Source organism: Manis pentadactyla, chromosome 13 (genome assembly GCF_030020395.1).
Source record: "Manis pentadactyla isolate mManPen7 chromosome 13, mManPen7.hap1, whole genome shotgun sequence".
NCBI lineage: Eukaryota > Metazoa > Chordata > Mammalia > Pholidota > Manidae > Manis > Manis pentadactyla.
In genome coordinates, this window is record NC_080031.1 from 30609095 (window position 1) to 30625178 (window position 16084).

Consider the following 16084-nt stretch of genomic DNA (forward strand, 5'->3'; position numbering starts at 1 on the left):
CAACAATATGCTGTCTGCAAAAAAAAAAAAAACTCACTTGAAATATAATGATACAGGCAAGCTGCTAGTAAAAGGATGGGAAAAGATATGTCATGCAAACATTAGTCAAAGAAAAGCAAGAGTAGCTACATTAACATAAGATAAAGTAGACTTTGGGCCCAAGAAAGCAGATGTGCCGCACTTGGGCCACCCTGGTGGTGGCTGAGAATCTGAGGCGGGCCAGCTAGTGTGCACCTGCCATGTCGCAGCTGCTGCACATGGAGATTTTGGGGACACTGTCCTCAGCTGCCTCGACGAATAGCGTCTGCTGGGCCTGTGCTGCGATGTGTCCTTTGTGGTCAAAGGCCAGGCCTTCGCGGCCCACCAGGCTGTTCTGGCCTCTACTTCTGGGACCTGTTCTGCGATAACAACAAGAGTGCCTTCAAGCTGTCTGGCACACTGCTGCCCGCTGGCTTTCAGCAGATCCTGTCCTTCTACTACTCGGGCAGGCTGACGGCCAGAGAGCAGCCTGTGGCCATGTTTGCGGCCGGCTTGCAGCACATCGTGGCACTGACCAACCCCATGCTCAATCAGCTCACTCCACTGAGACTCACAGGCTGCCTGATGGAGCACGCCCCCTCCCCCACTCCGTGCCCCAGGTCCCCTGCACCCAGCTGCGGCTGCTGCCCTACCTGCCAGTGTCCGCCTCCATGCCAATCTCACTGCTGACCCGAGTGAAGCACGAGGCCATGGAGCTGCTGCCAGCTGTCGGCCTGGGCCTGGCCCCCAAGCGCCCACTGGAGCCGAGGCCCTGGGACAGCGTGACGGTGGTAGCAGGCTCCCAGGGTGGCTGTGGGCTGTCCCCTCTCAAGCTGCCCCAGGTCTCCTACAACTGGGAGCACCCAGCAGGTGCCCTGCTCCCTGGGGGAGCAGACCAGCCTGGGGGCCCCCCAGCCTGCCCACCACCGGCAGCCCCACCTCCTACCATAATGAGGAGGATGAGGACAACAAGGTCCATGACACTGCGGTGGGGGAGCAGCAGCAGCACCGCCAGGTACATATCAAGGCCACCGGCAGCTACTCCGAGCGAAAGAAGCCAGCGCCTGTGCCGCGGGGGAGCCGCTCCCATGTCCTAACCGCTGCAAACTCCTGGCCCTGCCCAGCAGCCTCCTCAGCCTGACTGGGTACCGCTGCCACCCCAATCTCTACCCCCGGGGCACCTGGCAAGAAGCTGATGATAAACAAAACACACAAAACACCTCTACCTAAATGTATAAAAATTTACTTAAAGTGGATCATGAACTTAAGTGTGAAATTTAAACTATAAAACTTTTAGAAGAAAATATAGGAAAACAAGGAAACTAGGACAAGTCAAATCATTGTTAAACTTGACACTAAAAGTATGAACCATAAAAGAAAAATTAATGAATTGGACTTCAAAATAAATTTATGAAAAGTGAAAACTTCTGCTCTGTGAAAGACCCTGTTAAAAGTATGAAAAGACAAGGTACAGAGAAAATGTAAACCACCTATTTGACAAAGGACTCACATCTAGAGTATATAGAGGACCCTCTAAATAGCAAAAAAATCAACAATCCAACTTAAAAATGGACAAAAATAACAGAGACATTTCATCAGAGAAGTACATATGGCACATATACACATGAAAAGTTGTTCAATATTATTAGTCATTGGAGAAATGCAAATTAAAATCACAACGAAGTATCAATACCCACCTATCAGAATAGCTAAAATGAAAAAAAAGACTACTGGCAATATTAACTTTTGGTGAGGATGCAGAGACTCCAGATCATTTATACATTGATGTGTGAATGTAAAATGGCAGAGCCATTCTAGATAATTGGTGTTTCTTAAAAAACTAAACATGCAACTAGTATATGATGCAGCAAGTTCACTTCTGGGTATTTATCCCAGAGAATAAAGGTTATGTTTGTACATAAAACTTATGTATGAATGTTTATAGCAGCTTTACTAGTAAATAATCCCAAAGTAGAAACAACTCAAATGTCCTTGAGTGGGCAAATGGTTAAACTGCTGCTATGTCCATATAATGGAATACCACTCAACAATGAAAAGGAATGAACACACAACAAGCTGGATGAATCTCCAGAGCATTATCTTGAATGGATAAAAGCCAGTGTCAAAAAGTTACATACTGTATAATTCCATTTAGATAACATTCTTGAAATGACCAAAATATATATGGAAAACAGCTTAGTGATTGTCAGGGCTAAGGAGATGGGGTGGGAGGGAAGTGTGTGTGTGGCTGTAAAAGGGCCAAATGAGGGATCCCTGTGGTGTCGTAAATGTTCTGTACCTTGACCATATCAGTGTCAGCATCCTGCCTGTGACATTGTACTATAGTTGTGCAAGATGTTACCACTGGGGGAAAGCAGGTAAAGGGCACATGGGCTCTCTCTGTATTTCTTCTTACAACTGCATGTGGATCTACAGTGATCTCAAAATAAAAAGTTTAATTTAAAAAAGTATTTATCCTCATATTAACATATGGATATGTTGGTGCTTCTTCTATGTGGCACAGTGATTAAGTCTTAAGTACCCTGCTAACCCCTTCTACCCTCCTACCACGCTCCCTCTGGTTCATCCCCAACTACCCACTGTCTTCAACTTAAAGGGCATGCCAGCCATTGTGAGATGAAATTTTGCACTGCAGTGTTATGATTACAATTGGCTTTAACTTTACCAAAACAGAAAACATTAAAGCAATTACTAATTTCATTAGTATTCTCAATTTTCTTGATTTTTCATTTTTAATATATCATATTGTGAGAAAATTGTCAGATATTCTGAAAGAATATAAATAATAATATGATGTTTAAATAAAAAAACACTGTTTGGAGCTAGAATATATCTATGTTTTAAAAGAAAATGAGTACAGTGGATATTTTGTTAGTTGTATTTTTAGGAAGACCATGGATGGTCCAGATGATCATGCTGGAACAGTGTTCTTAATTTATGTGAGAACAGAAACCCATTCTGGGTCATTTAAAGTCAAAGGCGGATCCTTACTGAAAACATTCTAAAATGGTTTTTTCAGGCCAATTATCATTGCCATCATTGTAATCATCAAATACTTATGGAAAAGTTCATCGTCTATATGGCTTTCACAGCAATGCAGATATCTTTAAAAGGCCAAGCAACCCTATTAACACCAGAAATTGTTAAACGAATTTCATTTATTCATGAAGTATTTGTTTAGCCTATTAAAGGGATGTAACCAGAAATAGAAGATCATGGTAAAAGGGCCAGCTAGTCACCCTTACTACAATGTAAATATTTTTTAAAGAACTTATCAGAAATGCTCTTAGTAAAAAGATCTTTTCATATGTTGTATATAAAAAAAAGTTTAAAGTTGTAATTATTAACATAGTGAGTAAATTAAAATGAATGAAAAGTAAATTAATTTCTAGAGGTAATAAAAGCAACATCTTACTTACAGGAATATATGATACATATATTTTATATAGCCATAGTGAAAAACAGTATGGTCAAAGATACAAACAACACCAATGTAGCTATGATTCTGCTCTGGTTTATGAAAGTTGACCTTGAACTTTTAGAATTGGAAAAAATGAAAAACCCATAAAGAAACAGAGAGAAAGTAATAGGAATAAAAGTCTTTTTCTTGAGCTTCTTTAGTTTATAAAATGTACTTTATCATTTCTCACCTGGGTATTAAGGCTTGTTGTGTACATTTGAACACTATCTTGTAGGTGCCAAATTACAATGACTACAGCATATAAAGGTAACCCTTCACAAAACACACACTTTTCCCAGTCCTCAGAACTGAAGGAAAATTGATATGTTTTCACATCGAATACTGAAAATAAAATCTCGTTCACTCATTCTCTCTCTCTCACATACAAACACACACACACGCACGCATGCACGCACGCACGCATGCTTACCCCACTGGGGATAATCCAATCTTTTTATAGTTACCATTGCTTCCTATAGGCTACAGTTTCCTACGTGCTGATGATCCGGAACAGAGCTATAATTAGCATTTTACACTTTTCATTTACAGAGCATTTCATATATTTTAAAGATTTCATAAATGTATTTATTGCTTGTAGCGCATGTTTTATATAGGGCTGAAAATGCTGACCTGGTTCACAGATGTCAGCAAAAGAGTAGTGAAGTGAATTGTGCCTTTCACCAAATGTAGGGTCCTCTGAAGGATCATGTAAGCGAAAGGAAAAACTATGATCTTAAGACATTTTCTCTGTGGAGATGACTCTAATGTTCTACCCTAAACTCCCGTCTGAAACTCCAGCCTTAGGACTGTGGGCAGGGTAGATTCATCTGCATGGGCTGTTGGCACTTGACCCATTACCTGAGCCTCAGTTATCATCTCTTCCCTCTGGTTTCCATATTGCATTTATTTGTGGCACCTTTCTCCCCAGAACCCGGTGGGAACCTCAGACCCTTCATGGACTCTCCTGTGTGTTCTTTTCCACATTTCATCCAGTTGGTTGCCTCACCCAGCAGGTATGTTGGTACCTTGAGTTGTTTTGCCCATTGTCATCCCCCCTGTCACTTCCCATCATCCAGGCCTGTGCTGCTTCTCATATAGATTGTGATCAGCAATCTCCTCGGCCTCTGTCTCCTGTTTCAGGGTGTCCACGTGCTGTTGATCACTCTCCTAATCAATACCTTCGGCATCTCTCCATCAGGGGTACTGAGCTAAACACAAACCCCGTATCCTCATGTTCAATACCTTGGCTTATCTTTGCCTCCAACTGAACTTACACATGCCCTAGCCTTCTGTAAGCTTGGCTTTTTGAAAATACACTCTAGTGTGTGAGCGCTAGCTGCTCCCTTTGCTGATTCACATACCGAACCCCAGTGCCCGACTCCTGTCGGAATCCATTCCAGCCTCAGAGGCCGTTTTAAAGGCCACACCCTCCTTGAACCTCCTCCTGCCCTCCCTCCCCCACCCCTGCCAGCTCCGTCACTGCGTCTCTAATTGTTCTTTTCCTCATTTACGGAAGTGTCCTTCCCTTCCTTCCAGGTTGTAAGCTTCCTGAGGACAGAACCTTTAATTTATCATCATATTTTCTCAAATATTCAGGTTTAAGAATTCAATATAGCAGAGAGTGCTGTAAATTTATTTAATTTAAGTAAAATACAATGGAGGTAGAATTGAAGATTTTTATTTTTTATTTTACCTCATGGAGTCCCCTTTCTCTTACCCAGCTTCCAAAAACTGCTTCAGAAAGTACTGTCTAATTTGTACAAAAACATATCTTTTAGTTTCCATGGAAGGTTATTCTGTGTTAGTATATGTGTAATATTTATATAAAGTTATTTAAGGCTGGAATGTCAGTTATGTCAACAACAAAGGGCAGGAAAACAAATGCAAGTGCTAGTTTGTGTCATCAACAAACACTCATTTGTGAACAGCATTAATTCAAACAGACTATCCAATGTAAACCAATAATTGGTTTGGGACTAGGACTACAATAGAAATCAAATTCAAGCAATTACCAAGCTTTGACTGTTAATGTGCTACAATTTTAGTTTTTACCTAAGGTAACAATTTCTACCCTAATGCTAAGGAACAATTTCACAACTGTTTACCTATCATTCAATAATTCAGTCTTCCTCTTACTTAACAAATATTGAGAAACTGAGCCTAGGGGATCAAAAAAATTATTCCATATTTGCTCTTGAGTTTCCTATAGCTTTATGTTAAAAGATAGACTGGAAGCTTACTATCATAGCAGATAAATTCTCCATGGAAGTATTGTGCTCAAAGGACTTTAGTTTATGAGGAAGGGAGAACGTAGGTTTTCCTAGGAAAGACAGAAATCCTTTCAGAAACGCTGAAATATTTGAGTGGAAAATTGAAGAATTTCTAGTTTGCCATCCAGACAAGGGCGGTAACAGCACTCCAGGAAGAAGGTGGTGTTTGTAAAAGGCACAGGGTGGTGAGGTGCCCTGTCAAACTTGGAGAAGGGGTTCAGTGTAGCTGGGTCGGAGGAAGAGGAACAGAGAGGTGGGTCAGCAGGCTGATGGAGCTGCTCGGGGGAGGCCTGGCACAGCCTGCTGAGATTCTACGTGGCCTCTGAGATCGGAGAAGATCCCAAGCAAGGGGAGGCTTCAGATTTTACTGCGGAAAGGACACTCGATGAGATCTTGGGGACAGGGCAGAGGGCGTGACTGGACAAGCCTGCATCCATTGGCTGATCAATGAAAAGCTCATCCCACTAATGGTGGGTCAGACAGCAGACAGCTCTTCACTCAAGATTTAAGAAGGATTTCCATTCAGGCCAAAGCTTTAAGGCAAAAGAGAGTAAGTTATATCAAAGTGACATTCAATCACTTTTTAGAGGCTGAAAAGATTCAAGGGCTGATCCCAGCTGGGCTGCACAGGACTCAGCCCAGCTGCCTAAGTGCCTGTCTGTGTCCCAGGTGAGGGCAGAGGAGGAGGTGCCACAACCACCCAGGCTGGCGATGTTCCCCAGACCTCAGTCTGGAAATCCCGTTGGTCTAACCTAAATTTATTTTCCTGTAGATTAAGCTCATTTCCTCTTTTCTGTCCTTGGGGAAGGTAAAGAACAGATGGTCATAAACCAGCAGATAATGACCCTTTATCGATTGGAGACGCATTTACATCATCTCTTAGCCATCACTTTCCCGAGCTGGACAATAGAAACTCCCTATCAGTTTTATTCTTAGATTTGCAGTCCTAAATTTGTACCTTTGTTTTTTTATAGTGATGGTCCAGCTCTTTTTCATCTCACTTAGATGTTTATCTGTAAATAGGACAAAAATTTTCAACAAACGTAATTATTTCCAAGTGCATTGGAAGCATTTCTTCCAAGATTCCTGACTTGGTAATAGTCAAGTGTCCTGTCACATTTTTTAAAAATGCAAAATATAACAGCAGCGGTATGTCTCTAACCTCTTGAGACTACTAACATTTACTTGTGGTAAATTTGTAGTTAGCTAATCTTCCCATTTTATGTTTGTGAACTCTAAACTGTTTTCTTTTTCTTTTTTTTTTTTTCTTTTTTTTTTTTTAATTGAAGGGTAGTTGACAACAGTATTGCATTACATTAGTTTCAGGTGTACAACACAGTGATTCAACATTTATATACATGATAATTCTAGGTACCAGGTATCACCATTGTTACAATATTTTGACTATATTCCTTATGCTATACATTACATCCTGGTTACTTATTTATTTTACAATTGGAAGTGTGTTTAAATATATATATATATATTTTGTGAGGGCATCTCTCATATTTATTGATCAAATAGTTGTTAACCACAATAAATTTCTGTATAGGGGGGTCAATACTCAATGCACAATCATTAATCCACCCCAAGCCTAATTTTCGTCAGTCTCCAATCTTCTGATGCATAACGAACAAATTCTTACATGGAGTACAAATTCTTACATAGTGAATAAGTTACATGGTGAACAGTGCAAGGGCAGTAATCACAGAAGCTTTCGGTTTTGTTCATGCATTATGAACTATACACAGTCAGTTCAAATATGACTATTCATTTGATTTTTAAACTTGATTTATATGTGGATACCACATTTCTCTATTATTATTATTTTTAATAAAATGCTGAAGTGGTAGGTAGATACGAGATAAAGGAAGAAAACAAAGTTTAGTGTTGTAAGAGAGCAAATGTAGATGATCAGGTGTGTGCCTGTAGACTATGTGTTAATCCGAGCTAGACGAGGGCAATAAACATCCATGTATGCAGAAGATTTCTCTCAGAACATGAGGGGGGAGGTTCTAAGCCTCACCTCTGCTGCTCCCCATTTTCTCACCAGATGGCCCCCTGTGACTGTGTCTGTCTTAGGTTGTTCCTCCCTTGAGGAATCTTACCCGTCTCTGGCTAACCAGTCATCTTCCGGGGCCATACAGGGAAATGTTAAGTTGGTAAGTGAGAGAGAAGCCTTATTGTTTGAAAAGGTTAGCTTTTTACTTCTTTGCATATTTATGCCCTGTGGCTTCTATGCCCAGCATTTGTCTTGAGGTGTCTTTACCACTTGGAAGAATTATGATACTCGGTAAATTCGACATGTGGCACGAGTTCTATTTAAAGGTTGTGATTAGGTAGGAAGAAGAAAAGCTATAGAAGTAGCAGGCAGAAGAAAACCTGGGAAGATTGATTATTTCTTTGACATATCTTCTTGTAGAGTAACTTCAGCATGGATAGGTTTTAAACTACTAATTAAATTGTGCACACACATTAACATAATAGGAATATAGTTACCTAACCAAAGCATACCTGTAATTACCAGCCATCTCCAGTGAAACCAAGAAAACCAGTTAGGCACCTTAGGCATTTGTGAAAACTTATGTATGATATGGTGGATATTGTCCAACTGAACTTAAACAGTCTGAGAGAATTCAGATAAACTAGAACAACCCATTCCTGGGGACTGTTCATATCCCGTATGTTCTTTTAACGATAAATAGTCTGTGGTTGTAAGATTTTGGAGCGCTACAATTTGCACTTCTCCTAATTCTTGGTTGAGTTCCAACAGTATAGATCCAGTCCAATTTTTGTTTTACTGCCTGCACAGGCCAGCTTAGATATCTCCTTCATCATTCCCATGGCAAGTCCAGGAACTGGTGGGATGAGTGCATCTACACCTGTGACAGTGCGTGGATCTTTGTTGGAGTTTTTTTTTTTTTTTTTTTTTTTGCTGATCATCTTCTGTCATGAGTCTTCCCGAGAGTGCTGATGTTGGAAGTTCTTTTTCATATCGTATCTTAGTTCATTTTCGGGGTAGCCAAATTAAGCTTTGATCCTCTATAAACACAAACAGACCCTTTGCCTACACTTTTATATGCCCTTTATATCATTGTGTAGAACTCATTAGAGGTCACCACATAGGAACTGCATTTTTTTTTTTTAATCATTAATCTACACTTACATGACGAATACTTTGTTTACTAGGCTCTCCCCTATACCAGGTCCCCCCTATATACTCCTTTACAGTCACTGTCCATCAGCGTAGCAAACTGTTGTAGAATCACTACTTGTCTTCTCTGTGTTGTACAGACCTCCCCTTTCTCCCACCCCGCTATGGATGCTAATCTTAATACCCCTCTTTTTCTGCCCCCCCTTATCCCTCCCTGCCCACCCATCCTCCCCAGTCCCTTTCCCTTTGGTACCTGTTAGTCCATTCTTGAGTTCTGTTATTCTGTTGCTGTTTTGTTCCTTCAGTTTTTCCTCTGTTCTTATATTCCACAGATGAGTGAAATCATTTGGTATTTCTCTTTCTCTGCTTGGCTTGTTTCACTGAGCATAATACCCTCCAGCTCCATCCATGTTGCTGCAAATGGTTGGATTTTCCCTTTTCTTATGGCTGAGTAGTATTCCATTGTGTATATGTACCACATCTTCTTTATCCATTCATCTATCGATGGACATTTAGGTTGCTTCCAATTCTTGGCTATTGTAAATAGTGCTGCGATAAACATAGGGGTACATTGCTCTTTCTCATACTTGATTGCTGCGTTCTTAGGGTAAATTCCTAGGAGTGCAATTCCTGGGTCAAATGGTATGTCTGTTTTGAGCATTTTGATGTACCTCCATACTGCTTTCCACAATGGTTGAACAAGTTTACATTCCCACCAGCAGTGTAGGAGGGTTTCCCTTTCTCCACAGCCTCGCCAGCATTTGTTGTTGTTTGTCTTTTGGATGGCAGCCATCCTTACTGGTGTGAGGTGATACCTCATTGTAGTTTTAATTTGCATTTCTCTGATAATTAGCGATGTGGAGCATCTTTTCATGTGTCTGTTGGCCATCTGAATTTCTTTTTTGGAGAACCGTCTGTTCAGTTCCTTTGCCCATTTTTTAATTGGGTTATTTGTTTTTTGTTTGTTGAGGCATGTGAGCTCTTTATATATTCTGGACGTCAAGCCTTTATCGGATGTGTCATTTTCAAAGATATTCTCCCATACTCTAGGGTTCCTTTTTGTTCTATTGATGGTGTCTTTTGCTGTACAGAAGCTTTTCAGCTTAATATAGTCCCACTTGTTCATTTTTGCTGTTGTTTTCTTTGTCCGGGGAGATATGTTCAAGAAGAGGTCACTCATGTTTATGTCTAAGAGGTTTGTGCCTATGTTTTCTTCCAAGAGTTTAATGGTTTCGTGACTTACATTCAGGTCTTTGATCCATTTGGAGTTTACTTTTGTATATGGGGTTAGACAATGGTCCAGTTTCATTCTCCTACATGTAGCTGTCCAGTTTTGCCAGCACCATCTGTTGAAGAGATTGTCATTTTGCCATTGTATGTCCATGGCTCCTTTATCAAATATTAATTGACCATATATGTCTGGGTTAATGTCTGGATTGTCTAGTCTGTTCCATTGGTCTGTAGCTCTGCTCTTGTGCCAGTACCAAATTGTCTTGATTACTATGGCTTTATAAAAGAGCTTGAAGTTGGGGAGTGATATCGCCCCTACTTTATTCTTCTTTCTCGGGATTGCTTTGGCTATTCAGGGTCTTTGGTGGTTCCATATGAATTTTTGAATTATTTGTTCCAGTTCATTGAAGAATGTTGCTGGTAGTTTCATAGGGATTGCATCAAATTTGTATATTGCTTTGGGCAGGATGGCCATTTTGACGATATTAATTCTTCCTAGCCATGAGCATGGGATGCGTTTCCATCTGTTAGTGTCCCCTTTAATTTCTTTTAAGAGTGACTTGTAGTTTTCAGAATATAAGTCTTTCACTTCTTTGGTTAGGTTTATTACTAGGTATTTTATTTTTTTTGATGCAATTGTGAATGGAGTTGTTTTCCTGATTTCTCTTTCTGTTGGTTCATTGTTGGTATATAGGAAAGCCACGGATTTCTGTGTGTTGATTTTGTATCCTGCAACTTTGCTGTATTCCGATATCAGTTCTAGTAGTTCTGGGGTGGAGTCTTTAGGGTTTTTTATGTACAGTATAATGTCATCTGCAAATAGTGACAGTTTGACTTCTTCTTTGCCAATCTGGATTCCTTGTATTTTTTTGTTTTGTCTGGTTGCCGTGGCTAGGACCTCCAGTACTATGTTAAATAACAGTGGGGAGAGTGGGCATCCCTGTCTAGTTCCCGATCTCAGCGGAAATGCTTTCAGCTTCTCGCTATTCAATATAATGTTGGCTGTGGGTTTTTCATAGATGGCTTTTATTATGTTGAGGTACTTGCCCTCTATTCTCATTTTGCTGAGAGTTTTTATCATGAATGGATGTTGAACTTTGTCAAATGCTTTTTCAGCATCTATGGAGATGATCATGTGGTTTTTGTCTTTCTTTTTGTTGATGTGGTGGATGATATTGATGGACTTTTGAATGTTGTGCCATCCTTGCATCCCTGGGATGAATCCCACTTGGTCATGGTGTACGATGGTTTTGATGTATTTTTGAATTCGGTTTGCTAAAATTTTGTTGAATATTTTTGCGTCTACGTTCATCAGGGATATTGGTCTGTAGTTTTCTTTTTTGGTGGTGTCTTTGCCTGGTTTTGGTATTAGGGTGATGTTAGCTTCATAGAATGAGTTTGGGAGTATCCCCTCCTCTTCTATTTCTTGGAAAACTTTAAGGAGAATGGGTATTATGTCTTCCCTGTATGTGTGATAAAATTCCGAGGTAAATCCATCTGGCCCGGGGGTTTTGTTCTTTGGTAGTTTTTTGATTACCGCTTCAATTTCGTTGCTGGTAATTGGTCTGTTTAGATTTTCTGTTTCTTTTTGGGTCAGTCTTGGAAGGTTGTATTTTTCTAGGAAGTTGTCCATTTCTCCTAGGTTTCCCAGCTTGTTAGCATATAGGTTTTCATAGTAGTCTCTAATAATTCTTTGTATTTCTGCGGGATCCGTCGTGATTTTTCCTTTCTCATTTCTGATACTGTTGATTTGTGTTGACTCTCTTTTCCTCTTAATAAGTCTGGCTAGAGGCTTATCTATTTTGTTTATTTTCTCGAAGAACCAGCTCTTGGTTTCATTGATTTTTGCTATTGTTTTATTCTTCTCAATTTTATTTATTTCTTCTCTGATCTTTATTATGTCCCTCCTTCTGCTGACCTTAGGCCTCATTTGTTCTTCTTTTTCCAATTTCGATAGTTGTGACATTAGACCGTTCATTTGGGATTGCTCTTCCTTTTTTAAATATGCTTGTATTGCTATATACTTTCCTCTTAAGACTGCTTTTGCTGTGTCCCACAGAAGTTGGGGCTTAGTGTTGTTGTTGTCATTTGTTTCCATATATTGCTGGATCTCCATTTTGATTTGGTCATTGATCCATTGATTATTTAGGAGCATGTTGTTTAGCCTCCATGTGTTTGTGAGCCTTTTTGCTTTCTTTGAACAGTTTATTTCTAGTTTAATGCCTTTGTGGTCTGAAAAGTTGGTTGGTAGGGTTTCAATCATTTGGAATTTACTAAGGCTCTTTTTGTGTCCTAGTATGTGGTCTATTCTGGAGAATGTTCCATGTGCACTTGAGAAGAATGTGTATCCTGTTGCTTTTGGATGTAGAGTTCTGTAGATGTCTATTAGGTCCATCTGTTCTAGTGTGTTGTTCAGTGCCTCTGTGTCCTTACTTATTTTCTGTCTGGTGGATCTGTCCTTTGGAGTGAGTGGTGTGTTGAAGTCTCCTAGAATGAATGCATTGCATTCTATTTCCTCCTTTAGTTCTGTTAATATTTGTTTCATGTATGTTGGTGCTCCTGTATTGGGTGCATATATATTTATAACGGTTATATCCTCTTGATGGACTGAGCCCTTTATCATTATGTAATGTCCTTCTTTGTCTTTTGTTACTTTCTTTATTTTGAAGTCTGTTTTGTCTGATACCAGAATTGCAACACCTGCTTTCTTCTCTCTGTTGTTTGCTTGAAATATCTTTTTCCATCCCTTGACTTTAAGTCTGTGCGCGTCTTTGGGTTTGAGGTGAGTCTCTTGTAAGCAGCATATGGATGGATCTTGCTTTTTTATCCATTCTATTACTCTGTGTCTTTTGATTGGTGCATTCAGCCCATTTACATTTAGGGTGATTCTTGAAAGGTATGAATTTATTGCCATTGCAGGCTTTAAGTTTGTGGTTACCAAAGGTTTAGGGTTAGCTTCTATACTATCTTACTGTCTAACTTAACTCGCTTGTTAAGCTATTATAAACACAGTCTGATGATTCTTTATTTCTCTCCCTTCTTATTCCTCCTCCTCCCTTCTTCATATGTTGGGTGTTTTGTTGTGTGCTCTTTTTAGGAGTGCTCCCATCTAGAGTAGTCCCTGTAGGATGCCCTGTAGAGGTGGTTTGTGGGAGGCAAATTCCCTCAACTTTTGCTTGTCTGGGAATTGTTTAATCCCTCCTTCATATTTAAATGATATTCGTGCTGGATACAGTAGTCTTGGTTCGAGGCCCTTCTGTTTCATTGCATTAAGTATATCATGCCATTCTCTTCTGGCCTGTAGGGTTTCTCTTGAGAAGTCTGATGATAGCCTGATGGGTTTTCCTTTGTAGGTAACCTTTTTTTTCTCTCTGGCTGCCTGTAATACTTTGTCCTTGTCTTTGATCTTTGCCATTTTAATTATTATGTGTCTTGGTGTTGCCCTTCTTGGATCCCTTGTCATGGGAGTTCTGTGTACCTCTGTGGTCTGAGAGGCCATTTCTTCCCCTAGTTTGGGGAAATTTTCAGCAATTATTTCTTCAAAGACATTTTCTATCCCCTTTTCTCTCTCTACTTCTTCAGGGATACCTATGATTCTTATATTATTCCTTTTAGATTGATCACTCAGCTCTCTTAAAATTCTTTCATTCCTGGAGATCCTTTTATCTCTCTCTGCATCAGCTTCTCTGCATTCCTGTTCTCTGTTTTCTAGTCCATTAATGGTCTCTTGCATCTCATCCATTCTGTTTTGAAGTCCTTCCAGAGCTTGTTTTATTTCTGAATTCCCCTTCCTTAGTTCTTGCATATTTCTCTGCAAGTCCATCAGCATGGTTATGACTTTTGTTTTGAATTCTTTTTCAGGAAGACTGGCTAAATCTATCTCCCCAGGTTCCTTCTCAGGGGAAGATGTAGCAGATGCTGAAGCTGTCTGGGTTAGTCTTGTCTGGATCATATTTTTTTGCCTTTTCATGTTGACAGGTGCTATTGACTGTCAGCTGGGAGGGCCAAAATTTTCACTTGCTACTGGCCTTTCTTTACTGGGACAACTGCGACCCCTAGTGGCTTGTGTTGGGTAATTGCGTGTAGAGTGGGTCTTTGTGTCTTGCCCGGCCGGAAGGGAGAAATTTCCCTTTCTGTGGGCGGAATTTGTCTCAGGCTGCTTCTCTTCTTTCGCAGCGCCCGGTGGGGTAATGGATAGGGGGGCTGTTTGACTGTTTGCCTCCGTGAGGGGTCTCAGAGCTGTTGCCCAGGGGGTTAGTGCGCCCGGTTTTCCCTGTAATTTCCAGCTGCTGTACTGTGACCTGGGTTGTTTCCGTCAAGCTGTTAAGTCCCTGTCCCTTTAAGACTTTCAAAAAGCCCCCGCTTTTCTTTGTCACAGGGGCATCAGCTTCGGCACCCACTCAGAGGTCTTACTCCCTGTTCCCCCAGTATCCAGGGCCCCCTGGGCATGTACTGTGTCTGCGCTCTGGCCCGGATGGCTGGGGCTGGGTGTTCAGCAGTCCTGGGCTCCGTCTCCCTCCCGCTCTGCCTATTCTTCTCCCGCCGGGAGCTGGGGGGAGGGGCGCTCGGGTCCCGCCGGGCCGGGGCTTGTATCTTACCCCTTTCACCAGTCGCTGGGTTCTCGCTGGTGTAGCTGCAGTCTGGCCACTGTCCTGCATCTTCTGGTCTCTCTTTTAGGGCTAGTTGTGTTTGTTGTATTTTCAAAAGTATATATGTTTTTGGGAGGAGATTCCCACTGTCCTACTCACGCCGCCATGTTGGCTCCGCCTCCTGTTTTCTTTTTCTAACTGTAGTAGTAATTTGTTTCACTTCTTTGAACTTCCCTACCTCCTTCCATTGAACTTTTTATCTTCATCTCTGATATCCTTCTCCTTTGGCATTGCATACCATTATTATTTATTTTACTTCAAGTTACATTCAGAAATAGTTCAGAGTTTCTGCACCTCTGCACCTCCTTGCCTTTTGGAACGTATCATGGACTTTCCTTTGCAACAGGCTTCTCCAAAGCAGGTGGAGATCTTTGGTGTGTGCTCTTCCCCAGGCTATCCCTACACACTCACTTCCAAGCTCCCTAAAAGGAACACCGAAGGTGGAGCAATGACATTTATTGAGCACTTACTTTGGGACAGACCCCGGGACGGGCTGAGGTATCTCTGTGAATTGTCCAATTCCTGCTCTCCAGGAGCTCACAGCCCTGGGTGGGCAGAGCTCATCTAGCACATTCTTCATGGGAACGGGGCGCAGCAGAGTGTCTCAGCTTCAATTCCACGTGATTACTTAAGATACGGTGTTATTCCTGAGGTTATCTCAGGAGCCAGAAAATGTCAGATGCCCTCCTATTTTATCCCCCCAAATGTTTATGTGCATGCCTCCTTACTACTCTGTTAGGAATCATAACATATAACTAAGTTAAACTTTCTAAATGTTCTCTTCTCATAAATTTGGTGTCAACTAAAATGTAGTAAATGGGAGGACAGGGGTGAATTGTTGAAATATGCTAAGAATAAATCCTAGAGCCCTATGTGACTATTAACCAAGTATTAAAAGAGAAGAAAGAAAACCCACCCTCTTCTTTTGTCCCATCAGACATTTGGGAAGAACCTCGGAAGAGTTCTCAGGAGAGAGAGTTTTCCTTGATCTTGCATTCCCATGACAACCACTTCCAAGTGGACAACGAGGTCCACAGCTTCCTTTTCCTGAGAGCTTCCTATGACCTCGGCAGGCCCAGCCTTTGCACCTGTAGCGGAGATTCATGCCTACTGGAAGCCCAGTGACATGAGGGACTGAGGAGTTTCTTAGTCAAGAGCTCACCTTAAGGGAAGATGGACTCAGATACAGAGTTTTGATCTGGTAACCATACAGCAGGGCTGAAGGGGTGCAGTGATTTAAAGTGCAAAGTTGTCTTTGTTCTGGAGCTGTTTCTAGTCTGAT

The 16084-nt window shown here is 41.1% G+C and overlaps 1 pseudogene; it reads left to right on the top strand.

Annotated features, from left to right (window-relative positions):
- The first annotated feature begins 239 nt into the window (after positions 1-239).
- On the top strand, positions 240-1248 carry LOC118921088 (nucleus accumbens-associated protein 2-like; annotated as a pseudogene).
- Positions 1249-16084: the final 14836 nt, after the last annotated feature.